Source organism: Arvicola amphibius, chromosome 7 (assembly GCF_903992535.2).
Source record: "Arvicola amphibius chromosome 7, mArvAmp1.2, whole genome shotgun sequence".
NCBI lineage: Eukaryota > Metazoa > Chordata > Mammalia > Rodentia > Cricetidae > Arvicola > Arvicola amphibius.
In genome coordinates, this window is record NC_052053.1 from 7158619 (window position 1) to 7186226 (window position 27608).

The window sequence follows — 27608 nt, forward strand, 5'->3', positions numbered from 1 at the left end:
CATTTCAGTGTGTTCTTACACATGAGTGGGCCAGAATGGCTGGCCGTTTATATTGTTGCTGAGTGCTCACCATTATAAATAATGTCGAAGGGAACAGAGCATAAAAGGTGCTCTCCTGGTCAGTTCCCCGTGGCTATCATTTTTATCCTCCTCCTTTGGAAGATGGAGAATTATCCTGTGTGGCGTTAGGACAATTTCTTTCTTGTTCCTCCCTTGCTCAGCTCCATCCCACTCTGCAGCAGCTTCTTTTGCTCCTACTGTCTCTCCAGTTCCTCATCATTAATAATTCTATTTATGGGACTGTATTTTGATATCTGACATAAATGTATTAGCCATTTAAGAAATGGTACCATGCAGGAAAAAGTAGTTAAATATAATTTTTAAAGCAGCCCCATTTTTTTCTAATTCCATATTCACTAAAGTCCATCTTGTTCCTCTATATTGATGACTCAGTTAACTCGTGATATGGTGTCCATACAAACTATCAAAAACATTGATTCCCTGCAATTAAAGATATGGAGAGCCTATTGTGGCCACCTACCTCTGGCAAGGGCGTAGAGACATCAGAGCAAAGGCATCATTTGCTATTGAGGTGAGTCCTCTGTTAGTGAGAAAGGACAATGGCACCATCCCTTTCTTCTTGAGAACTGCTCTTCTTTCCTGCTGCCCTGAGACTTAGCTCCACCGACTCCTTCTTGGGTAAATCAAAGATGGATCAGGAAAGGACAAAGCAAGAGGGACTGAAGGTTGAGAAGAGTAACAGTTTTTAGGATCACAGCCTTGGGGGAAGAATATTAGAGGGTTTCCAAGGTATTTGTGATCAAATGAGAATGCTCAAAATTCTTATTTTTAAATATTATGGTAACAATGGACCATGGCACATCCCATTGTATCAAAAGTTACATTGTAGAGATGAAGTGAAAGCAGCTTCACTTCTCCTTGCTGGCAGCCTGCTAGGAAGCTGGATTCCATTTCTATAGAAGGCTATAGTCTCAGAAGGATTGCGGACAATATTCCTTTAAAACTCAATTTCCTCTCTCCCAGGTGAGTGATCTGTCTAGATCCTCTTCTATGAGACACTTCTCTACCACAAGTGTTGAATTATCAGCCAGTCAGATCCCTCGGAATCAGCCCCATAGACGCAGGTACATTATATATTCCATTGACATATTCACGGCGCTTTCCACTGAATTTTTATCAGTACTCTTCCCTGCAACAAAATTAATTTTGTTAACATAACTTGCCCTAATAAAGTCCTGGTATATGAGTGCAGTAGATGATCAGAACAGACATTTTTCAGACAATTTGGATCTGAATTCCAGACTGTCATTAGCTCTTTCCGTGACCTTGCTGGGCTGACTTCCCATTTATTCAGTTTCATTTCTCAGATGTTACATCCAGGAGAAAATAAGGTAATATGGAAAGCATTTCATGTGGTAATAGGGGACTACTGATATTTATTTTTAAATGGCTACACTCAATTTATCTAGTATTTAATCAATACTTAGGTATAATACAGAGTTAACAGTAGGAATATATGATACATACAAACAAGACCTTATCTTCATGAAGTTCGCCATCCGGTTGCCCAGTTTTGGGCACCTAACATGTAACCAACTATAATGTAGCAGGCAGTTACAACACAGTGCATATGACAAGAGCTTTTAGTATTCTACCCCTTCCTCCCTGCTTCCCTCCCTCCCCCTCTCTGTGTGTGAGTGCTTGATTGGTTGATTTTGTAATGCAGGGGACCAACACAGGTCCTCACCCACGTTAGGCAAGTTCTTTTCTACTAAGATGCACCCCGAGACCATGACTAGGGCTTTGCTTTAAAACACAGGATCTGTATGCCCTGGTGCAGTGGGCAAACCTTTCAAGAGAGAGGAACTATGATACTCCCCCAAACAGTATAAAGTAAGTAAGGGCTCAGGCTCTGGCATCAATCCAATATGAGTTCTGACTCTATTGTTTCAACTATGTATTCTAGGATAAATTACTGAAACAATTTGTGCCACAGTTTCTCCATCAGCAGCAAGGTGAGTGCCTCCCTGAGAGCTGTTTGTCTGCATGAGTACACAGGTCCTGACCCATTAAGCATGCAAGGACAGAAAGTGAGCAGAGTACACACATGCTCAAAGATGCTATGGCATCCGTGGAGGCTAGAAGGTACACGCATACTCAAAGATGCTGTGGCATCCATGGAAGCCAGAAGGTACATGCATGCTCAAAGATGCTATAGCTTCCATGGGGGCTAGAAGGTACACGCATGCTCAAAGATGCTATGGCATCCATCGAGACTAGAACATACACGTATGCTCAAAGATGCTATGGCATCCATGGGGGCTAAAAGATACACACATGCTCAAAGATGCTATGGCATCCATCGAGACTAGAACATACACGTATGCTCAAAGATGCTATGGCAGCCACAGAGGCTAGAAGGCAACTCGCAGAAGTCAACTCTCTCTTTCCATGTTGGGTTTTCTGGGTTGAACTCAGCTCATCAGTCTTGCCTGGTAAATGCTCTTATTCACCAGCCCAAGGTCACCTTTTTTTCCCATTGGTTATGTAGTTGATTAAATGTTTTAAAAAGCAGGCTGAAGCTCAATAAACACCATTTGGTATTTGTGGTGATCATACTGTATTTGCTATTCTTTATCAAACCCTTGAATAAAATAGCAAGGATTATTTTTCAGGCTATTTAGATTATTAAATTTAAGAGAGTTTCAGAGCCAAGACACATTCATGAATCATTTTAATTCTCTTTAGGGCACACAATTTTTAAAACCTTCTATACCACAGTGTTAATTTTAAAATCAATTTCTTTTCTGAAGCTGTGTTTCTATTAATAACTCTATCCCATTATCTGTAGATATCATCTTACTTTATATAATTTTGTCTCTTTCTTTTATAAAATTATATTTATTGTGTTCATGATGACAAGCATACAGTTAGCTATAAAACACAAAAGACAGCAACAGTGGTGTTATTAATATACCTATAAGATAAATGTGATTGAATTAGATGCATTTATGTCTCTGATAGATAATCCAGCAGCAGAGATGCTAAACAATAAAAATCCATTTTGATTATCTATTCAATTATTGAAAATCCAAATGGTAAATGTTAGTATGTCATAAAGCTTGGCTATTCATTATACTCCCTCTAATTCTATATTTTTCTCACCCTTGGCCAAAATATTATGAGTTCCATAATACTGAATAAGCAAGTACCATAAAGAAGTATTTTTAGAGAATAATTTCATTATCTTGGATTGCTTTGGTTAAAACATTTGGATAACATGGGCATTGACTTCCCAGGAAATAAATACTGCATGTATCTGGAGGCTGAGTAGGAACTGTTCAATACAAGTTCAAAAGAGAATCTCAAGCAGATGAAAGGGTTTATCCAGCAGTGACAAGTCCATGGGTTGAGGTTAAGACACACTGTGGATAAAGGAAAAGGAATCTATGATAGACAAGGCTTGAGCTAAAGACTTTGGGCATTAGGTCACAGATGATGAGGTCAGCATCATGAGTAGGAGGCATGGAGTCCTCTAGGACGGCAGAGCTGGTACTGGGCTGTGCAGTACATACTCCGGGTGAACTTAATGGGTGTTACATAATAGGAATTTTCATTTGAGATCTGTCCCTTTGTCTGTGAGGTAACTTCAGTGCTAGTGTTGGCTTTTAGACTCTAAGTGGTCCCTGTCCTGCATGGGACTCAGGGCAGGTGAGGCTGTCATAGGGGAATACTTTGCATCTAAGCAACATACGTTTCTAGAGACTGAGTCCAGGAGGATTTCTTCAACTTCTTGTTCCCTTTCCAGAATTTTCCTTCTCTGGGACAGGCTTCTTCAGGCCATAGTTGTGCCCTTGAGTTTGACAATGACAAAAGTTTCTAAAGCCCTGGCTCTGAGATTCCCTCCTCAATAATTCATTAGACACACGAGGGGAAACATTATTCTTTTGGGTCACCGGGACACATTTATTGAATTTCTGTTTTAAGGTATATTAATGCTTAGTCAACCTTTATTGATCACATGTTGTGTATCTAGCAGTATATTAGACAGATATATATGTGAGGGCAGGCAGAGAAGACACTACAGGAGGCTCATGCACCAGAGAAATTTTGATAGAGAAAAATAAATACAAAAGACAAGACAAAATGAAACAAAAATATAGAAGTTAATGAAACAATCTTATGCACATACTAAAATGTACTATTTATCAATTATATCGTTCATTAGGCAAATATTTGTCATACACACTAAATATACTTATCCATTAAATATGCCAGCCCCTGGGCGTCTGCTGACAAACTGTGTGTGCAATCTCCTGCATAGCTGGCTCATAGTTTAGTTGTGACAAATAGACTTTCCACCTCAGGTAGATTCTAGATTAGTGTGGCTGTGAAAAGTAATACTAGAACATATGTTACTTTACTGTAGCTTAAAAGTATAGGAAAGAAAGGTGAGATGTGAGCATATGTACAGTGGTATTTCAAGCACATTCATATTAGAAAAAATCATATCCTGTATAATACATAACAAATTGCTCCAAAAGCACTTGTTCAGAATTAAAATCAGTGTTTATCTCTCATGGTATCTGTGGGTGAGGAATTTAAATTGGCTTGCTTGTCTGGTCCTGGTTTGGGGCTGCTTAGCTTATGAAGTTGTGGTATAAGGATCTAGGTTATATTTTCGTGAAGGTTTGACTGGGCTGTAGGATTTGACTTCAAGGTCACCAACTCAGGTGGCTGGCCAGTTAGTGTAGCTTTGTCTAAAAGTGTCTGTCTATCTATCTGGAACTGGGTCATTTTGATGTTCCCAAGGTACGTGGTTAACTGATGAGCCATTCTAGAGACCATGGTCTAACTGTGATGCCTTTATATTCCCTCAATGTTGTCTTTGATTGGATTTTATTGACTTTACAGGAGAGCACTCACTTAATGTGGGAGATGGGGATAAAGGCATACAAGAGGGAGAAATATTGTAGGCCATTTGGAGGTTGGAGCCAACACCACGCAGAAGGAGAAAGGTTTGAAGATAGTATATATATATTGAAGTTGGCTTAGGCGATATTCGCAGTTTTCCTTTGGGGGAAGGTAGCGCCTACTTTATCAACGTACTGAAAACACTGAAGATAAAATGCTATCATTCATTTCCTCCATTCTTCAGACTTGCATGTTGACATGAATTAAAGGAATGAGTGAATGAATGAATAGGAATAAATGTTAACTGAGAGAGAGATGAGTGATAGGAAAGCCAACGGAAAGCACTGATTCAGAAAAATGTGGGTTGCTACATAAATGAATCAGGGTCTGCCTGGAACACAGAGGAGTGGCGTCCAGTAAGAGGACTTACAGGTGTTCCCTCACAGTGGCCCAGACTTTGTGGTGTCTATGGGGCTACCTTATGTGAGATCATCCTGGGAACAAGCTGTGAGTTTGGACTATAAAGATCTTGGTATCACATTCTAAACTAGCCATCAGATAGGCTGGCCTCCTACATCCTGTCAGAGGGTCACTGCGTTGGGACATCTATTGTGGCAGGTGCCACTTTCCATCTGAGAATTTATTGGTGGAGATGACCTGAGACAATTGTTTGCTGTGTCGTTTGGGTTTTGTTTTGCTTTACTTCACCTTGAAGAAAACATGGTGATATTTAAATAACCAGGCCAATGGTTCAGAAGTTTCAAGGAGATTCTGTGGCTCAACCAGAGGCAAAGGAGGAGATCATATATGTGTTACATATGAAGGAATCCTGAACCTGGAACCTGGAGCAGGGACTTGAGTAAGATGGGTGTCTTGGCCCCTTTATCCCACCTTCCAATCTCTTTCCTTACAAAATATAGAAGATAATGAATACATCATCATGCTTGATGGGCCTGTGGATGCCTTACTGCATGCTAACAGGAGTTCGACATTTGAAGAGTACACCTCTAAGAACAGAGGAGCCTGAGGGCCAAGTACATTCACACGTTGCATGGCCTTCATCTTACATAGCTCTGTTGCTCTTCGAAGCTAAAGCAATTAAAAAGAAACCTCACAGGGATCACTGGTGACTGATCTGAGTTGTCAACTGGATGGAATCGAGCACCACTTCTGGGAATGTTTCTGTGTGTGTGGTGGTGGTGTCTGGATTAGAGTAATTGAGATAGGAAGACTGTTCCCTAAGCTGAGATACTGGACCAGATACAAAGGAGAAAGTGAACTGAACATGGACATTTATCTCCTTCTGCTTCTTGATTGTAGATGCTATCTCAGATTCCTACTGCTGTGATTTCCCCTCCATGATGAGCTAAAGCCTTCACCTGTAACCAAACTAAACTTTCTCGCCTGCGTTAGTCTGGGTTCTCTGCAGTAGCAGAACTGATAGAATGAATCTCACTATATTTGTGGATGTATTGGAATGACTTACAGGCTGTGGTCCAGCTAATCCAGCAATGGCTGGCAGTGAATAGAAAAAAATTCAAGAATCCAGTAATTGCTCAGCCCACAAGTCTGGATGTCTCTGCTGGTCTACAGTTACATTGGAATCCTGGAGAAGGAGCCTTTAATGCCAGTGAAGGAATGGAGTTGCCAGCAAGGTTAGGGCAAGCAGGCAAAGAACAAACTCTTCCTTCTTCCATGTCCTTATATAGGCACCCAGCAAAAGGTGTGGTCCAGATTAAAGGCACATGTCTTCCTACCTCCAGATCTGAACTAAAAGTGTTTCTATTTATTTCAAATTAAGCAAAAGTTCCTCACAAGTTTCCTTTCCACTTTTGGAGTTTGGCTAATTCCAGATGTAGTAAAGTTGACAACCAAGAATAGTTATCACAAGTCTGCCCCTTGTCAATTGGACACATAATCATATCTCCTTATGTCATGATTAGTGTCCAAATGGAAACAATAACCGGTCATAACAATGCCTCAACACAATATACCTATCCCACAGACAATCACAAATGCATTTAAGCAAGTCATAATTATGCCTAACATGATATAACTATCCCTCATAACTGAAAATGCATTATAAATTTAGAATAGATGGCAATGTCCTTCGAGGGACATTCTTTTAGTATCTCAAACTTAAATATGATGATTGATATTCTCTTAATTGCTGTTACATAACCTGATAAAGAAATTGAGAAAACACAGATATCTGTACAAATACATTCTTAACAAAATACGACAGAAACACTCATGCCAACTATAATCCTCATTTCTGTAAATGGTCATGTGGCCTTAGCTGGTATTCATAACTATCTCTCTCCACTACCCATTCTGTATTCCCTCTACCCTCGCAAGCACCTCTGCCGGTCTTGGCTCTTTCCCTGGAGGAGTGATTCTTGCCTTCATTCCTGATGGGTCTGTGCCCTCTGTCATCCTACCTGGACTAGGCTATTGTAGTTTTCATTCCCGATGGGACTGTGCACTCTGTCATCCTACCTGGACCAGGCTATTGTAGTTTTCCATTGATTTTTCATCACAGAACCAAAAGATGGATCCTCTGTACTCCAGACACAATCTTTCTTACCTCCACTGTGGAGAAGCAATCCAATTTCCCTATGGTAATCTGGATCAATCACTCTGTTATACCTTTCTTACCCTGTTGGTTTAAGGGCATTAGAAGCCCAAAGTGGCCAGGGGGGGAATTTTGAACTTCCGTTCAATGGAACAAAATCTTTTAGGCCAGCTGAACTTAAGATCACAGGCACAGGAAGCAAAGATTTTCCTAGTGGGTCACTGGGGGTGATAGTGAGTGGAACTAGTCCCCTTTCCACTCCTTAATTCCTGGACCAATGGATCTTGGCAATGGGAGAAATTCTTCCGTATATTGGACACTGATTGGTTATACTGACTTTTGGAGAGCCCTGTCCCAGCTGCCCAGGCTGCTGTCACCTAGTTGGCATTGTAACTGTATCTTCCAAAGGGCATTCCATCTTTTTTTTTTTTTTATCATCAGGACAGCTGCTTTAGGATGGCGAGGGACATGGTGAGACCAGTGGAATCCTTGATTGCGGGCCCACTGTCCCACATTTGTGGCTGTGTGTTTTGGTCAGAAGCAATACTGCATGAAAGAGCATATCAGTGGACAAGGCATTCTGCGAATCCACAGATGGTAGTTTTAGCTGAAGCATTATGGGCAGGAAAGGAAAAATCCATAATCGAGAATAAGTATCTAATAAGGTGTCCTTGATACAAGGGAAGGGGTCCCATGTAGTCAACCTGTCACTAGGTCGCTGGTTGAATGGTGTCATTCCCTGGTCACCAGGGAATGGTGTCATATCTGAGGCTCAGTGTTGGTCTCTGCCGTTGGCAGATCTGTCACTCAGCAACAGCTATATAGTCATGTCATCCTTAGTGAGCAGAAGTCCATGTTGTTTTTGTTGATCCCATCCATAACCCCCATCAATGCCACTGTGGCCACTTTGTTCATGGGTGAAGCGGAATGTGTCAGATGGGGAAACACAAATCAAATAATCCCACACTAGCTCTGAATAGGGTATGCTAAGGTTTTTCTTTATTAAAAGGGAAACTCACGGATCACCGCGAGGAAATAGAAATGGGGTCTGACATCCAGTTGTGGCCCGCAGGAAGAAGAGGGGGCTAGCAGGCAGAGACCTGGACTTTTTGGTACCCAAAAGCCACGCCCCACCTGGTCCAGCCTCTCAAAGGCCATTGGCTGAAGGAGGTTCCCTATCACCGCCCCCTTTTGTCTAAATAAGAGAGTTCCAAATGCAATACAAAACTAAATACAATAAGAACATCTATCAGGTATAGAAATTAGAATTACAACCAGTATAAACAATATTAAGCAAGAAACATCTTCTAAATGTTTCATTAATTATTCTATGTTAAGGAGTCTAAGTCTTGTATTCGAAATGGCTCGGCTAAATCATAAGAGGAAAGAAACTAGACTATCTAATCTTAAACCCCATTGAAGGCTTGAGGGTTGTCCTGGAGTGGAAGGAGCTGTTGCTAGGCAGCTGGGCTCCACTGACACCAAGGTGTTTGCTCATCGCCCTAGGCACCTCTGAGGGAGGGGCCGCTTCTCTTCTTTTGAGGGTTTTGAGAGAAACTTGGGCATTTGAGGAGGGAATGTGCTCAACTGCTGCTGCCTCTTGGCTGCCCTGAGCTGAGCACAAGCTGCTGGAACCAGGGTGCAGGGTGTTTGGGGGTGGGTGCACATCCGCCAATCCAAGCCTCCTCCGATCCGCTTCCTTCAGCCGTCTGCTTCAGGGGCTCCTGCTGCTGCTTTCCTCTGAGGGGCAGGTGCTCAGAGGGGCATGTTGCCCCTACTGTCTGTGGCTACAAGAACGAGCCCCCAGGGTCAGTTGATCAGGCCTAAGTGTCTACAGAGGAAGTGATTGAAACAGAGACCTGATTTGAACTGGTTACATCCATGACTCCCTCGGAGAGGAACCCTGGGCCATGGATATTAGCCCCATGGAGTAGGAGGCCAAATCCTCTGAGGTCCCCGTCATAGAGGAGCCCCCAAGCCAAACCAGATAAGACTCCACTGGGACCCTTGTTAGCAGTTTTCTAGGTCCATGCATTTCTGAAGCTGAAGAAAGGCCATGGAAGGAAGCCCCACAGACCTGATACCACCCAAACCCTAGGAGGACAGTCCAGGCCGGGTGCTAGATGCAGTACAATCAATCACTTTCCAGCAGGACCCAATCCTCCAACAGCTTCTTTTTCTCCATCCTCAGCATGTCCACTTTCCTCTCCAGCTGAGTCTGTTGCATCAGGAGCTGGCTGTGCAGACCACTGGAGACCCACTCTGCATAGTAAGGTCTTCCCAGCCTCCTCCTGCCACCCCTGCCTCCAGGAACCAGCACCCCCAAAGGCCTCATGTTTCCTAGAAGACTTAACCAAGCATCTGATACAGCCATGACAGCTGCACTAAGAAAGCTGAAATTAGAGAACAATTAATACCCGGAAGTATCAAACTACTAAGGAAAGCCCCCAAAAGGATCCATGTCCCTCCAATAGAAAGAGAAGTCCCCCAGCTGCCCTTAACTGTCTTTGGTAATGAAGAAACAGAAGTAAGTAGTGGGCTTTGAAGGAAGACAGGAGACCCAAGGTGAGCATATTCTATTTACGGTTCCACAGCTGCTCCTTCTGTAAAGCCTGGGCCTGAGCTTCCCCTCACACTGAAAATCCCTTTTCTACCTAGAGGTTCATGTGGCTTTAGAACAACAGTGGCAGGGGCTAACTGCCTCTTTCACACTCAGCAAAACTGAGTCTAAGAAACACAAGTCCAAGAGCTGCTTGGTAAGAAGCAGAAAGACTATAACCAGAGTTGGGGACTATCCATCCAGAGGAAAAGAAAGGCAAATATGGCCATTGCACAAAGATGGGCACTTACCGATAGAAGACTCTCCTCGGTCAGCTCACTGAACTTTTCTGAGGCCTCGGTGTTCTTGTTCTCCAAACTCTTCAGTTCCTACACCATCTGTTCATGTTCCAACTTCAGCTTTTTATAGAAAGATTGGGCTTGTGGTAGGGCCTAAAACAGGAGGAAATACCCCATGAACACAGGCCTCAAGGATCACGGGAACTCAAGTTGTATCCTGGTGATGTGGGATTCCCTTCTATATATGCATTGCTTTCAATGGTTAATGAATAAAGATGTTACTTTGGCCTGTGATAAGGCAGAGTAGAGCTAGGCAGGAAGACTAAACTGAATGCTGGGAGAAAGTAGGCGGAGCCAGAGAGATGCCAAGTAACTGAGGAAACAGAGATTGAAGTGTTTCTTGGTATAGGTATACAAAAGCTGATACAACTGTGATCCAAGGGAGCCAGGAGGTATGCCAAGCAGGCAAAAGATGGAGCCATGTTGCATAGCTGCAGAGCGCAGCTGGCACTTGGTAATATGGGGCAGGCTCACACTTTCCTTAAAGGAAGAGTTACTGTTTTTTGTGTTGTTGTTTTTTGTTTGTTTGTTTGTTTTCTGAACCACCAGTTCTGGTTGTAATCTGGTCCAGGTGGCACTAAGTAAAATCGTTCTTCCCATTGGGTAGTTTAGGAGTTCCCTATTCGCATACAAGGAGCCCTGAGAGAATACAGACCCCAACCTCCATGCTAAGGAGGTATGGTCCATGGTGAAACTGGATACAGGCAGAGGAGGAAGCTCTTTCCTTCATTGCTCCTGCAATGGCTGAGCTCTCCAACGAAAGGACTGAAATTTGATTTGACTTTACCACCACCTTTTAAAAGAAGACAGAAAACCACACCAGGGATGTACACATTCCGGGGAGGGGGCACGCCACACTGGGGAACAAGGTCAGCAAAGACTCCCTCAGAAGTGGAAGCGAAGAGACGCAGCCCCTATTCATGTACGCCCTCTCCCTTCTCCCACGCACCCTTGCTCAACTTCTCCCTGCCACCCACTCTGTGCTGGAAATAGATCGATAGCCTGCTTGTCAGACTTATGCAAGGCTCAGCTTCTCAAACCTCTCTCAGACTGATACTGGGAGTGGGAGTTTACCCAAGAGGTTAAGAGTTGAGGTGTCAAAGGGCTCCGTGGTACCCACGGCGATGCTGATGTACAGAGTTGGAATACGAAGAAAACAAAGCAGATTCGTAGCAGTCACGCTCTTTGACATTTCCACTTCTTGACTGTCTGAGAAAACGTGTGCTTACCCCGCCCCACTGCTGCTGCTTTCTGCTGGAGTTGGAACCAAACGGCTATGTGCAGAGTTTTGGAAAGAAATATGATTCCATACATACTAGCGTTGGGGCTCTCTGACTGGCAGCCCAGGCATGCAGCGCTCACTTTCCTGTCTCTGACTCTTGAAGCCCCAACCCCAATCCCTGTCCTTGAGTTTCCTGCTGCAGGTCAGCACGGTGGCCTCTTCTGTGAACTTGCCTGCTTTGTGAACTCCCGCACTGCTTCTGACTTCTCAGCTGCAGCGGCCTCTGTGCTCCCTTTACGGAGAAGAGTTGTTACTGCTGCAAGGTATTTGTCAGATAAAGACGACGAGCTTACGCTCACGATTGAGCATCACTAAGTCGATCCACCTTGTGCAGCTGTCACCACAATCCATCTCTAGGGAGTGTTCACCTCTGCTGCTTGAAGTTCTGTGGGTGCTCGGCAGTAACCTCCCTCCCTCTCTGCATCGCATCCTCCAGAAACACCCCCGAGTTCCCTCTGCACTTGACTCATCCTGGTTCTTCACATAAATGGAATCACACAGGAACTGCCTTTTGGCATCTTTTGTGATTCCACATGACTCAGTATTTTCAAGGCTTGCCCATGGTGTAGTGTAAACCAGAACTGCATCTCCTATAATTGCTGAATAACATTCTAATTATATATTAGAATATATATATATATATATATGTTCATCTGTTTACCCAGAAACATTCATGTGGATTGTTTCCACCCTTTGGCTGTTATAAATGTCACCACAAACACTGGTCTGACTCTGTTTGTTTCCCTGATTTCAATTCTTTTGGTTCTGTAACTAGATTAAATATACTGATTCTACCTGCTAGGGTTTTTTTGTTGTTGTTTGCTTTTTTTTTAAAAAAAAAAAAATGTATCTGGAGACCGAGTTTCCCTAAATCTCAGGCTGGCCTGAAACCTTCTATATAATCCAAGCTGGTTTTGAACTTGCGGCCCTCCTCAGAGCGTTCCCAAGGGCTTAACCATCACACTTAGTTTTGCATAACTTCTGAAGGGCTGCCACACTGTTTCCCACAACGTTTTGTAGTTCTGATAGCAAAGCAGTTTCTTCATATCTTCCTGGAACTTGCTATTTTCTGATTTGTTGTTGTGTTGGATTTTATTTAAATCATAATCCAGGTGGCTGTGAATGGCACCCGGGGAGTGTAACCACCACGGGTCAGTCCAGAGACTCTAGTTTAACTGACCTTGCCACTGATGTAGTTTTCAAACTTCAGCAGAAGATATGAATAGGCATCCATGGTTGATAGCCTCCACATAAATTGCTTCTCCATAGCTGTGATAGAATACTATGACTAAAGCAACTTATAAAAAGAACCCACCATTTAGTTTGGTTTATGGTTCCAGAGGGTTAGAGTCCAGACTGGCGGAGTGAGGCATTGCGGCAGGAAAATTGAGAATTCATATCTTGAACCCTAAGAAGGCAGCTAAGGCACACTGGGAATGCTATGGGCTTTTCAAACCTTAAAGCCTTCCTTGAGTGGCACAGCTCCTCCAGTGAGGTCATACTTGATTCTCCTTCCCAAACAGTCCACCAGCTGTGGGGACCAGCCATTCAGTCATATGAGTCTAGACCATTCTCATTCAAACCACCGCAGTCTCTAAGAGGCTCTTGGCTTCTCCTTGGCTTCTGCCCCATGTTTCTTCTTTCCTGGTCCCACATGAAGAGACAGAAGCCTAAACAGCGACTTCTCAGATATACACAAAAGGTCAATTTACTCCAGATCCTGTGTTGTGTCTGCTGTATCCCACTATGACCAAAAAGTGATTTTTATATGGTTTCCAATGTAGGCTGACAACATGGAGCATGCAGCCCCTTTGAGCCTGGATTGTTGGGGGAAGGGCTATTAATTTTCAGATGATATATAAAACAATCAACAAAAATTTAGTGTGTGGACATACTAGGGGGTATAAATCTAAAGTCAAATTATAGTGGACCTTGTTCCTTCTTCAAGCTTGAGAGCGACTCTGCTCCAAGCCAAACAGGTAGCAATTAACAATCCCTGACGTTCTGTGACTTGGAACTGCATCATCCCAACCTCTAACTCCAATGTTGCTTGGCCTTTAATTCTGTCTTTGAGTTTGCTTTTCTTTTTCTCATAAGTACAGTGGTCATTTAATTTAGGGCTTATGCTAAGTCCAGAGCAATCTCATCTCCAAATCTCTCATGTTATTGTAACTGTAGTAATACTTTTTCAAGATAAGGTCACATTCATACGTGTTGATGTTTAGGATTTGGACATGTCTTTTGGAGTGTCAAAGTTCAACTTACCATGAGAGGTTTCTATTCATTTTCAAGATGTAGTTGGTTCTATTGTAAGTCAAAGGCTCAGAGTACACTAAATTCAATTTGCTAGACTCACAGACAGGATAGTAACTACTCAGCAATCTTCTTGTGTGTATTCATTATATTTACAAGCAAGTGTCTATTTATAGATCAATGGGAAAAATTAGAACACAATGGAACCTGTCATTTGATACAACATAGAAGGATCTAGAAGACCTTGTGCTAAGATATAGCAACACTGCACATTTCCTCCTGTATCTGGCACCTAAATTTGATTTGCTTAGAAATAAATAATGATGGTCCCCAAGTAATGAAGGGAACAGCATAGGAGAGTTGTTTAGTAAGAATAGAGTTATTATTATAATAGGAATACGTTCTAGAGAAATGCTGAAAACACATTTCATATAGTAAACAGTAAGATGTCATTCTCATAAGAATTGGTTGAGTGTACTAGTTAGACTTCCTTGTTGCCATGACAATCTTGGTGAGTGATGGAAACAACCAGAGAAAACACTCATTTTGACTCACCGATCTCGAAGGTTCAGTACAGGGTTCTTTGACACTGTGCACTTGGTCATAACCTCATAGCAACAGAAATGTATGCCACAGAAAACTCTTTACTTCAGGGTACACAGGGAGAAGAGAAAAAAACAGACTAGAGAAAGTGAGGAAGGAGAGAGACAGCTTCAAGGACACCTCAGAGACCTTATTCTTTTAATTAGATGCCTTCCCCAACACAGACACATTTTGTCTTCCCAATAAGCTATGTTAGGTCATCAAGAGGTTTATCCATTTATTAGGTCAGAGTCCTCAGGAACTAATCATCTCTGGAAATGCCCTCACAGACACATCCAGAAGTGAGCTTCTCTAATCCCATAGACATGTATTAATCCAACGAGCAGACAAATAAAACAGCACAGAGAGTTGTCTTGTGATAAAGTGTTCTTACCTCAAGAAGGTGGTGGAGGGACAAGGAGCCTTTCTAAGATGAGGGATGATAGACACTATTATATTATGTTACCCTAGCTGTGGTGATGACAGCATAAATATGTGCAGTTATTCAGACTTATGCTGTGAAGCATCTCATGCACTAATTACACCTTTAATACAATGGGAAGAGGGAGGAGGAAGAGGAGGAGGAAGTCATTGTACAAAGCACCCTCATACTCTCTGCCTTAGCCCCATAAGACTGCCTGCTTTTTCAGTCCATCAGTCTTGGGCTGAGGGAAGCATTGCTCAGAATCTGACTCAGGATGCCAACAGAAAGGCCCAGGTTGAGTTTGTCCTCTGATTTCTTTCCAATCTAAGAGGATGTGCCAGAGCTCATAGCGTTGAGGTTGCTGCTCCATGGAAGTATCTAGAACACTAGAAGAGTCTCCACTGACATTATCAGCTTCATTGGTAGAACCCTGAGTTAACAAAGCATCACAAGGGTCCTTTTATCCTACATGCTTACTCTAGTTCATCTATCTAGAGCAGTGATTCTCAACCTTCCTAATGCTGAAACCCTTTAATACAGTTCCTCTCGTTGTCGTGACCCCAATCATAAAATTATTTCATTGCTACTCCATAATTGTAATTTTGCAACTGTTATGGACTATTATTTTGTAACTATCTCATATGTAAGATATCTAAAATTTGATCCCTGAAGAGGTCTTGACCCACAGGTTGAGAACCACTTATCTGAGCCATAATGCCTCCTGATGACTTCAAGCAGGGGGTGTGTGGCAAACCACTTCTGGAGGGTTCCTTACCCACCTGAGCTCTCTCTTCACATGAGCTAACTGTCCTATTGGAAGGGCAGGGGAAGTCTCCCCATTCCCTATGCAATCTGGGGCTGCTTGGGGGAGTTGCTGAATTCCATCGTCCAACGCTTCTACCGCGTGCCAGAACCAGGGAGCCCCACTTTCTCAACCGCGCAGCATCTGGGTTGTTGGGTGTAAATTTGGGCTGAATTATTTCTGCCTCAGCAGCGCTTGACAAGGTGTCTAAAATGGGAGTGTGTTGTTTCTCGACTCCAGAGAGAAGCGCACACATGGTTCGCACTCTCATTTTCTTTTAATATTTGGAATGATTTGATTATAACCTGCGATTACTTTATGAGTGAATACATCTGAGAAGCTGAGTGCTGCTTCCCAGTAGACCTGGTTATTCGTAAAACCATCAGAACACGCACAAGCAGGGACTTAAGAAGTGAGAGAGGCAATTCATCAGCTCTTCAGGCAAATTCCCCTGTCTGCTGGGGGAATTAAATTAGCTCTCACCTTCAGAAGCATCAACACAGTTTTATTGTATAAATCTCATATGTGTTTAATGCTAACCTGGAGTCATTTTGCCCATAATAGTGGAGACTCGGCACTACATTTTTTTTGGTTTAGTTTGAAGTTGTTTTAGCATATTTATTGATGATCCAATTTACCCAATGTATGACTCTGAGTCCTAATGCTTTGTGAATTTACAATTTTTATTGTAAGTTCCAAGATGTTCATTTTTATCTTTCAATTTTCCATTTAGGATGCCTGGTTAATTAGCTGAAAAAGCTCCAAGTTCAGAGACAGGGTCATATTAATTTTTATCTTCTTGGGCATAGAGGAATACCAGGTTAGTGGTGAGATTCCCATTGATGTTTGGGAACGTTTGTACAGAAGCCCAATTCTCTTTGCTAACACTTTATGCATTTATAGTAGTTCTAATATGTGTTCTATTATAAGCCCTTACTAATCTCAGTGGGAAATTTTAATTATCTATATATAAAAACATGATTATAAATGTTATTGGTATACAAATAGCTAATGGATGCAGGCAAAGTTTCTCTGCCTCATTAAGATGAAATAAATGCAAATTAAAGCCGTAAGGTAATCTTGTCTGTCAGTTTGGCGGAAATGTGATAATCTGATCAGAATTAGGCATTTTGAGCTGATGAGAAGAGTATCGTAAGTTGTGGGTGGGAACGGAAGTAGGTACATGAGTCTGAGAAGTAAAATGATCCTTACACTTAACAGCGCTATCTCACTCCAGGGGAATATAACCTACAAAAATGTCAGGACAGATCTGTAAATACATGTAAGCAACTGATTTTAATAAGAAATAATTAAAAACAATAAATAATGCTTCCAGCACTTAAAAATAATGCTTTCAGCGCCCATCACTAGAAGACTACATAAATTCATCAACAGACTATAATGCAACCTTTCAGAAGGACAAACTAATGTCCTTGGCCTGGAAGAATGTCCAAGACATATTCAGTGAGAAAAAGGGTAGTGGAACCACACACACACACACACACACACACACACACACACACCACATACACACACACACACACGAGGTATATGTGTATCAACCCTGGTTTTCACTAGAGCAACATGAGTGTGTGTGTGTGTGTGTGTGTGTGTGTGTGTGTGTGTGTGTGTATAAGAACCATGCTGTAGCATGCAGCAGACAGTGATTAGCAACAGAACAGGACCCCCTGAAGTGCCCGGCACTCACAGCAATATCCTACCTAGTATCCCTGAGTGTTCCTGCCTAGAATATTACTGGGCACCGATGTAGCGCGTGAATGAGCGAACATATCCTTACACTGTTAGCGCATGAACGAGCGAACGTATCCTTACACTGTAACTTAACCGTGAGATTAAATTAAAGCCGTGTGATAATCTTGTCTGTCAGTTTGGCAATAATGTGAAAATCTGGTAAGGATTTGGCATTTTGAGCTGATGAGGAGCGTGCCATAAATGCGGATGGGAACTGAAGTAGGTACAGAAATGAGAGAAGGAAAATGATCCTTACATTCAGCAGGGCCATCTCACTCCAGGGGAATACAACCTGCAAACACAGCCAAGTGCCATGGTGTTAATAGAACCTGCCATGTGTGTAGAATAGATATTCAACTTTTACCTTAAATTTTATTTTGTATAGTGGTGTTGTATGTACTTTTTACTTTTAGGCATTTAAAAGTTATACTATGATAGAAAATAAATATATTTGACTTATCACTTAATGCAGAGCAGTAGAGGCTGGACTACTACACCCTCCAGTCGGCTTGGTTAGAAATGCTCTGTTTTCTTCCTTTACAACTCCAGAAAAACAACTTTACAACTGCATGAACACCACCTTATGTTCCTGCCACTGTGCCTTCCCTACCTGGAGGGATTGCATTCCCTCAGACTGTGAGACAAGAGAAACATTCCTCCTTTAAGTTGCTTCTTGTCCAATATTTAGTCACAATATGAAGAAAGGTAATCAATACACTCATCAACTTTACTATGGCTGCCCTACAGGTAGACTTCTGACATGCTTCACAACATGCAAGGGTCCCAGTATAGCAGGGAAGAGGATGCTAAATTAGAAGACACCAGCATTTCACTTAGCTTTAAAGCTGTGGGAACTGCATGATATTGTCTAGCCAGATGCATTGGTTAGGAGCCCAGGGGCATCCCAAGCTCTCCAGAGCCATCTGAGAAGAGGCCAGTGAAATTAAAAGAAATCGAGACAGCAGGAGCACCAGAAACCAGGTGTGGTCCAACTCCTGACAGATACTAAGAGGTGCATGAGACAAGAGAGGGCATCAGAAGCAGATCAGTTTCAGAAAAAGCCTCAGTGGAGAGAGTGGGGTGAAAGAGGAAGATGTGGCCATTTCCTTCCAGTGGGGGCGGAGACATGAAGCTGTCGATTTAAACAATGCAGGAGCAAGGGACAGTATTTGAAAGTACTTTTATGATTGGGAATTTAAAACACAGGCAAAAGTGAGCCTACTTGTATATTAAGATCCCAGTATCTGTGAGTGGTCTTCTTATGCTTATGATGTTACAGTATTATTTTGAAGCAAATTCTCGATATCGTTATTCTGTCTATAAATATTTGTGAGCACAACGCTTCAAGATAAGAATGCTTTGCAGAAATGTAATTCAGTGCAGACTCGGAATGAAAGCGTGCAGATAAGAACAGCTCCATTTCCTATAGGGAGCACCCATTCTCATTGTCCCACAAATGCCTCTGTTGGTTCCTGAGTGAATTTCCAAACAATACCTCCGTGTGTCAGTTCCTTTGGGGTCAATACTTGGCTGTATGTCTCTTATTCTGTAGACTTCGTCTCTCTTCCCCTTGCTGCATTTCGTGTCGTTTGTCTTATGGGTTCCTCTCGTCTCGACACTTGTCTTTGTCTATTTGGGGTTACTGCAACAGCGTATTTGAGACTGGACAAATAAAAAGAAATGGACATTTACTTTGCCCAGCTCTGGAAGCTGAAGAATGTAAGAATAAGGTAGCTGAAAGTAGGTCTCTAGCTCCAAGATTTGTGCTGAATCTTGCCGAGAGGACAAACACTGTGCACAAGAGCCCAAGAGAGACAACCCAGACCGTAAATTCCTTTCCACAGCTGCAACCCATCCATTCATGAGGTGGTACCTATATAATAGGGGTGGTGCCCATATAATCTGATATTTCCCATAAGACCCCACCACACAACATTATGGGGTTGGGCACTCGATTCCAAATGTGTAAATTTGGACCTATTTCTGATTGATCTTCTGTATATTTTAAACAACTCCCTTTCTGTTTTTTTTAAGTCTCCTTAACGCTCACAGTTTCATCTAAAATTTTATCAGATTTGAATTCAAGTTTTGGATGAGATTATTTCATACCAGCTAGTGATGGTATGTTTCGTTCATCAAGAGAGTGTACTGCCGACTTGAGTCTGGCTGTGGTGTTAGCAGCCGTTGATGTGTATTAATTCAGAAGATGTTGATATGTATTAATTCAGAAGATGTTGATATGTATTAATTCAGAAGATGAAATGCTGACCACATCTTCCTCCTTTTATCATTTGGAGTATCTCCCTCATTGTTTTGTTTTCTCATCATTACAGATTGTTTAGGGAAGGCAGATTAATGCTGGATTGTGTCTCACAGTGTAGCGTGAATTCTTATTTAAAAATAAAAATAAAACAGATATAGGCGTAAATGCTGAAAGATGAGAGAAGCAGAGCAGCCTGCCACTAGTTCTTAGCTCTACCGAACCCTTAGACCCAGTGGGTAGTGCTGTTTCCAGGGATCCTCAGACTGAATCCTGAGCTCCTAACTCCTTCTGCTTTATATTCCTCTCCTCCCTCCCCCCCTCCTGCCAGCATATCACTTCCTGTCTCCACCTCCCTAGTGCTGGGATTAAAGGGGTGAGCCACCACTGCTTGGTTTCTCTTTTAGATTGATTCAATATCATGCATTTCAGGATGACCTTGAACTCCCAGAGATCCCTCTGCCTCTGTCTCCCAAATGCTGGAATTAACAGCGGTTGCCAGGTTGCCACCATTGCATGGCCTCTTATAACTAACTAGTGTGGTTAGCTCCAGACTCTGATCTTCAGGCAAGCTTTATTTGTTAAAGCACTAACAAAATATCACCACGTTTTCTGTTCTCAAATAATAAGTTGCTTAGTATCCTCCAACAAATAATAAGTTTTTAAAACAATGAACTCATGGAATTAAATATATTTAGTATGTTTCAATATATTGAACTTTTATCCATATTACATGTAAATTGTTCTGCTCTATGCACAGTGGGGACATTGTCAGCTTGGCCCCAGATTCTTCTTGGTATTTTATAGCATTTGATAATTTCTTTGCTCTCTGGCATAACAAAGATGTTTTGACCTCACCTTCATAATTCTTATTTTACCTTTGAGAAAGGTTCATTGTAGAAGAAAATGATTTCCATTGGGGAGAAGGTGAGACAGAAGGAATTGTTGGCCTTATATTGAGACGATAACAGTTCATTATTGTGACAGTTGACAGGGGAAGAAGCATGCCATAATATAGTACCATATGGATGACTAGGCGGTAGAACTTTCTTTCTATTGTTCTAGGCTAAATTTGCACATTTGCTATTTACAAATTCACACTTGATCTTCTATAAATAAGCTCAACAATCAAAAAATCATGAGTAAAACACTGAAGTTTTAAGACTGTCCATTATTCCACAAATTACTTAAAACACAGGGGGAACAGTTATATTTAATATTACATTTGTTTATTATAAATTATTTTTTCTTCAGTTTTAAAACTTGATGTAGTATTCATTTATTCCTAAAATACTTGGAAAAATGAAAAATATAGATATTGTGTTTGATTTGCTTTGCTGTCTTGAATCATTGCCATAGGAAGAACTCATTTAAAGTCAAAAGGCTCTCGACAAATAAATATCTTTGATGTATTAATAGCCAGTGTCTCTTATCTGTGTGGTCTTAGAAAAAAATACCAGAGGTAGCTAATAATTGCAAAACTGTCCTTAGCTTGCATTTTGGGAGGCTCCAAAGCACTTACACTGGTGGAGTTCTGGTGAGACCCTCATGGCAGATGTATATGTACAAGTGATGGTCATGCCTTGATCCAGCAGCAGAGAGAACCTGGGTGGGGACATGCCCAGGCTTTTAGAGGAAGCTTCTCAGAAGAACTACCAAGGACTCCTACAATGTCTTCAGATGGTGTGCGGTAATCACCCAATGACCTCACATCCCCAAACTCTGGCCACCTTCTGGCCATCAAGAGCTCAATTGTAATGGCCCCAGGGTAACCTTTAAATCACACCCAAATCAAAGCACACTCCTTCCCAGTTTTTTTTTTTTTGACTTGCCTGAGGAGATATTACCTTTTTCATTTCTTCATAAACGATTCCAAGTTATTTGTTTATTTATTGCAAAGCTCTGTGGTATCATCTTTCCTGTTTTCTGTAATGTCCATTCGAGTACACCAGTAATGCTGTTAAGCAGTGGTTCTCAAGCTGTGGGGCGAGACCCCTTTGACAAACCTCTATCTCCCCAAAATTTACATTACAGTTCATAACAGTAGCAAAATTACAGTTATGAAGTATCAACGAAAATAATTTATGGTTGGGAGCCATCACAACATGAGTGTTGGGGGATGTGAGATCACAGTGTGAACCCTGAGTTTGCATTTACATTAATTAAGTAAAATTAACCTTGGGTCCAGAGGCTGAGTTAGCAACAAGTTGAGAGAAAATAATCATAGGGCATCAGAGGGCATCTGGAAGAGATAGAGAGAGCACAGGAAGAAGTAGGGAGGGATTTTGAGCAGTGCAGCTTTTTCTGTTTTGGTGGAGTGGAGGAACAGGTGTTTTGGGAGATGTTATCAAGAAGAGAAAGTTAGCTAGTTGTTATTCAAGCTCTCTGAGCTAGCAGATTTTCCACCCCAGCCTTTGAGTCTCGAGCTTTATTTATAAATAGAAAGATAGAGGTTTCGTTAAAGCTACCTTTAGTGGCAGTGGCAGAGCCAGTGCCTTTGGGAAAAGAATTCATGTCAGGAGACTGGCAACTATGGAGTCACAGCTGTTGACTGAAATAGCAGTAGACTGAGGCACAGCCACTGTGATGAAGATAGAACAACACACGAACCGTATCAAAGGGTCTCAGCATTAGGAAGGTTGAGAAGCTCTTATAGAGGAATGATCAAATGTAAAACCATGAGGACTCACTGCATCATCCATGGGTCTGTTACAGATCAGTCAAGTGAGATCGTCAACTCTCTCCTCTCCCCACTAGAGGCTTTACTCCCTGTATTTTTAGCCCAATTGCATGGGAAAACAAAAGCAATTTTGGAAGAGATAGTACAGCCCTAGGCCATCTCAGAGTTTGAAACACATCCTTTAATGCCGTTTCAGCAGAGGACCATGAAGATTCCCCCAGGGCAGGGGCTCTGAGAATGGAACTGGATCAGGAAGAAAGAAATCGCCCAAGTCCAAGAGTGCTGATAACAAATCTTGCAGATTTGAATGATTGCTTAAGAATACCCAGAACAGATCGGAAGATGAAATTGTTCTCCATCTGCTTTTTTCTTGGGATATGCAAGGCTATTAAATTCCAAGCTGAAACTGACCTGTTAATTAACATTACAAACAGACTAAAGGTCACCAACATTAGAAATAAAAACGATATGTATGGGGTCTTAGCTAAAATGATCCTGATGGAAGATTTTCATTCTGATTTTTCAGTAATCAGTTCTATAACTGATCATACTGAAGTTGCATATTATCACAAATTTCGAATATATACATGACTGTCTATGCAAAGTTGAATTCTCCACATGAAAATTAATATTTATTAAATCAGTTTACAGAATGATCTCCCCCTAGGATTCCTTTAAAACAGGGACTTATTTAGTGTTTGTTTCCAGACCATTAATTACTTGATAGGGGTTCGTTATACAGCCTAATGCATAAAAGTTGGAAGTTGTTAGACAAAGATGGATGGAAAGTGAATGTTAAACAAATTATAAGAGATATGAAAATAGAATGAATTTATTGATCTATATATATTGGGAATAAATCAAATTATGAAAGTGAAGTAGAACTTTAATTGTTGCTCACCAGGCACATAGGATAATTTTGTTGAGGTTCCTACAGAGAGTAATCAAATATTTTCTTTTTATAACAGAAAATTGTCACCATAATTTTCTTATCCCTCTCCACAGATTTATTTTCATACCACTTCATACATAATTGAAATGTGTATTATACAGACATGCTACTTACAGAAGTATGTGTTGCTCCATCGTGCCTATCCCAGCAAGTTATTAAAATTTAGCGGGTATCAGTTGTTGGTAAATCCTAGGGCGATAAACTCACATAAGATGGCAGAGTCAGGCAGTTATCCGGGTAACACAGGAACACACAGAGCCTTTTTGCTTGAAGCTTCTAGACGTTTTAAATTTTTCCCTTCAAAGTTTAATTACAGCACTGATTGATTTGAATAAGGAATTTTAGCATCCCTGCCCAAATAAAGCTTTGGTACTCAGCTAGAAACAGAATCATTCTGTTGAAGGAGAGCCCTTTCATTTTGCCCAGCTATTTGGTTAAATGTAGAAGCCAGTGGGCACTTCATAATGTTTATCCGATTAAACTGAACAACAACTAGCTCTTATCAATCATATTAGGTGCAGGGACCCCCTCAGTCTCTGGTCTCAAAGGATTTATAATGTAGTGAGGAACACCAAAATGATAAAGTAGTACAGATTATTACAAACATACTCTAGAAACAATATAAAATATAAAACTGTGACTAGCAAACAAATGAATGGGTTATTTTCTTCAGATGAATCATCAGATATCCAGTGAACTTAAAGCTTTGACACCCAGAATTAGCTATTGTAGTTGGAAATACATTTTGACAGCAGAAACACAGAGGCTGATCAGTCAAGAGGAGAAAACTAAGCAGTTTTAGTTGGTAATAGGCACCTGGAAAGAACCTTTAAACCCAGACAGCTGTTTTATAATAACACCTCTTATAAGTTTGGAAGATGTGATGGCTAATATTGATTTTCAGTAGAACTGAATTTAGAATCACCATAGATATATACCTCTGAGAATGTCGAAGGGTATTTCCAGATGGTTTCACAGATGAAGGAAATGGGGTGGTGCTATTCTGTAGGCTGGGGTTCTAGACCTAAGGGAAAAGAGGAAAGGGTGAGAACCAACTCTCAGCTTTATCTGCTTCTTGACCGCCAACATGATGTGACTGACTACTGCATGCTACTGCCACCACACCTTTGCTGCCCCAACAGGTGATACCCTCAAACTGTGAGCCCAAATTAACTTCTTCCTTTAACTTCCTTTTGTCTGGTTTCTGTAACCAATAGAGATAGGCAGAAGCTGTAGTGTCAGCTACAACATAGAAGACTTACCAATGAGAGCAAACAATGCTTTGAGGTAGTCTAAGTGCAATGAGTGTGGAAAGATGGGGGTGTTTCTAGAACTGCAAGAATAAGATTGTAAAAACCTAGTTGACAGCCGGGCGGTGGTGGCTCACACCTTTAATCCCAGCACTCGGGAGGCAGAGGCAGGTGGATCTCTGAGTTCGAGGCCAGCCTGGTCTACAAGAGCTAGTTCCAGGACAGGCTCTAGAAACTACAGGGAAACACTATCTCGAAAAACCAAAAAAAAAAAAAAAAAAAAAAAAACCAAAAACCAAAAACCCCAAAACCAAAAAAACAAAACAAAACAAAAAACACTAGTTGACTGGGTAGTATTGGAACAGCAATAATCTAGAAGGGAAAATTAGAGAAATTTGTTGGGAAAGGATTAAGTCAAGAGAGGACCACACAATAACAGAAATTAGATAAGGAGAGGGTTTAGGGGTCAGGGGAGAAGAGAAGCTGAATCAGAAACTGAGTAAGAGGAGGAGAAAGCAAATGTAGATTGAACAATTGAAAAGTAGGTGTTCGCATAGGGTGAGACTAAGGCCATGCTGTGCTGGGTGGAGAAGGAAAGGAAGTGTTGTCTCAGAGGAAATGAGAGTAGAGAATTGTCTTTACATCACTGGGATAACGTGTCAATGGAAAAGAGATTATAATTTAGAGAAGAGTAATATTGGAAAGGAAGGTCTAATCGGATAATGGCAGCTGATAGCTGAAGACAAGGCAGAGATGGGTGATGGACGTCACAGTGGTGATGCTTGGTGAACTGTCCGCTAGCAGAAGACAAGGCAGAGGTGGGTGATGGTTGTTGCAATGGTGATGCTTGGTGAACTGTCCGCAAGCATTTACCTTCCTGTGAAGACTCCTCCCCTGGAATCTGAGGTTAGTGCAAAGACTAAGACAAGCTTTCAAGACAAGATTTTAAAACTTGCCTGCTTCTGGTTTTGCCCTTTGGAAAAAAAAAAAAAAACCATTAGACACAGAAAACTGACTAGCACCACCCTGTTGTGAGGGACACCTCGGCTATCCAGGCCGAACCACCTGATGGAGGAGAGGTCCATCCTGTCCTGAGTCTCTTAAGCACTACTGGCAAAGGGACAGGAACAAGGGAGGAAGCCATTTGGATTTTCCAGACTCTCCAAAGTTGCCACTTGATTCACCTAGGAACTTGGCTCTGCCCCAATTACAAACTTGAGATAAATAAATACATGCTGTCTAAAGCCAGTTTGAGGTGGTGGTTATATTATATAGCAATAGCTGAGTGGAATGAATGAATACAGAAGGGTAAGTCTCATGGTTTACTAATGTAACCCCTCCCCTTAAGATAAATATGGTAAAAGCAGTGGAAGGCATTGTCTTAGAAGGAGATAATGACTGCTTTTTCTGAAGCAGAAAAGATAGGAACAGGATAGGTAAACAAGAATAAAAACATAAATATGGGCAAAAAAGAATCGGACCAAAAAATTTAGGCACTTATGTCAAGAATAAGGACTTAATGGCTCAATGGGATGGCCCCGTGGGTAAGGAACCTGATGACAAATCTGATGAATTTGAGCACCAAGATCCATCTGATGGAGAGAACCAAGTCCTGAAAGTTTTCCTCTGACCGCCACATGCATACTATTGTATTATACAAATATTAAATTACATAAAATGAATGAATTAATTTTTTAAAAAAGAATAAGGGCTTCATGAAGGAGCTAAGAGCTGGGGCAGAGGAAGCAGATGGACTGCAGGGGAGTGGGGATTTATCCTGGAAGAAGTGAATGGATGCCTAGTGCATGCGCCCCAGGATGTGAGAAGCCACACAGTTTGGTGATTTTTCACATGGACTGAGACTGGCTACCTTCAGGATCTGAATGAATGCTATAGGTGGGTGTGCAACATTCTGTTGAATTCTGGAGATTTCAGTGCCGATCATACCAACAAAAACAGAAAATATATGAACTTGAACTTTTGAATTTTTCAAATCTTTCAGTGATCCAAGTTCTATTAAAAGAAAAAAAAGTTCAAGACCCTGTGCCCCAACCTTTGCCCATCCCTTGCCATTTGATACGCTGGAAAGTATTTCCATTGGCAATTGCTGAATCATATACCTGAGATTACAGACAATGCTATTTATACTAAGGAAATTGAGTGCACATCTATTTTAGATTCCTGTCCTATTTTCATACTTCCATCCATTTGGATTTTCGTCCCATATGTTGTCCTCAGCATCCTGTCTTAAGCTGCTATCTAGTTATAGCTCAAAAAAGCTTCCGTTCCAAAATGGGCTTCGTTCCCGTTGGGGGAATGTACTTTCTTTCGATCTATTACCTAACTGACAGATATTGTAAAGATTAATTAGTCACTTCTTAGGAACTCTCTTCAATGGCAAAGAAGTCGTTTTGACGTCCCTGTATTGCATAGGGTTATGGTTCTCTGTATAGCAAATGTAAGAGTGGCTGATGGTGACTAGTGATAGAAACCCAAGAACCCAAGGACTCTGAGACCAACACTAACAGGAATGTATGGCACGTCCCCCCACCTCCATCAGTAAAGCCTAGTGGTTTTTCCTGGTCCATTTCCTCTCAACCTTCAAAAATGCCCCACTTCCTTATCTCCCATTTCTTGGAGCCTCAAACTCATGGTTGGCTTTGAACTCTGTGCCAGAACCTGTTTTCTCTTGTTTGTTTTAGTTCTGACGGCTCAGTTTGACTCTGTTACGGATTGCAACCTATATCAATAGAATTAGACACAACTCCTTCCATGTAGGATATCGCCCCACGACAAGGAAAGAACTTCAGTAACCACATGCCATGCTTAGGGAAGGATGCACATCAAGAATACCCAGTAAAATTCAGGCTGTTTACAGCACGAACTAGGTTTGCTCACCAAAATGTTCCAGCAGGCCTTTGAAGCTATGACGGGAGGGCATGGACCAGCATGCAGGGTTCATA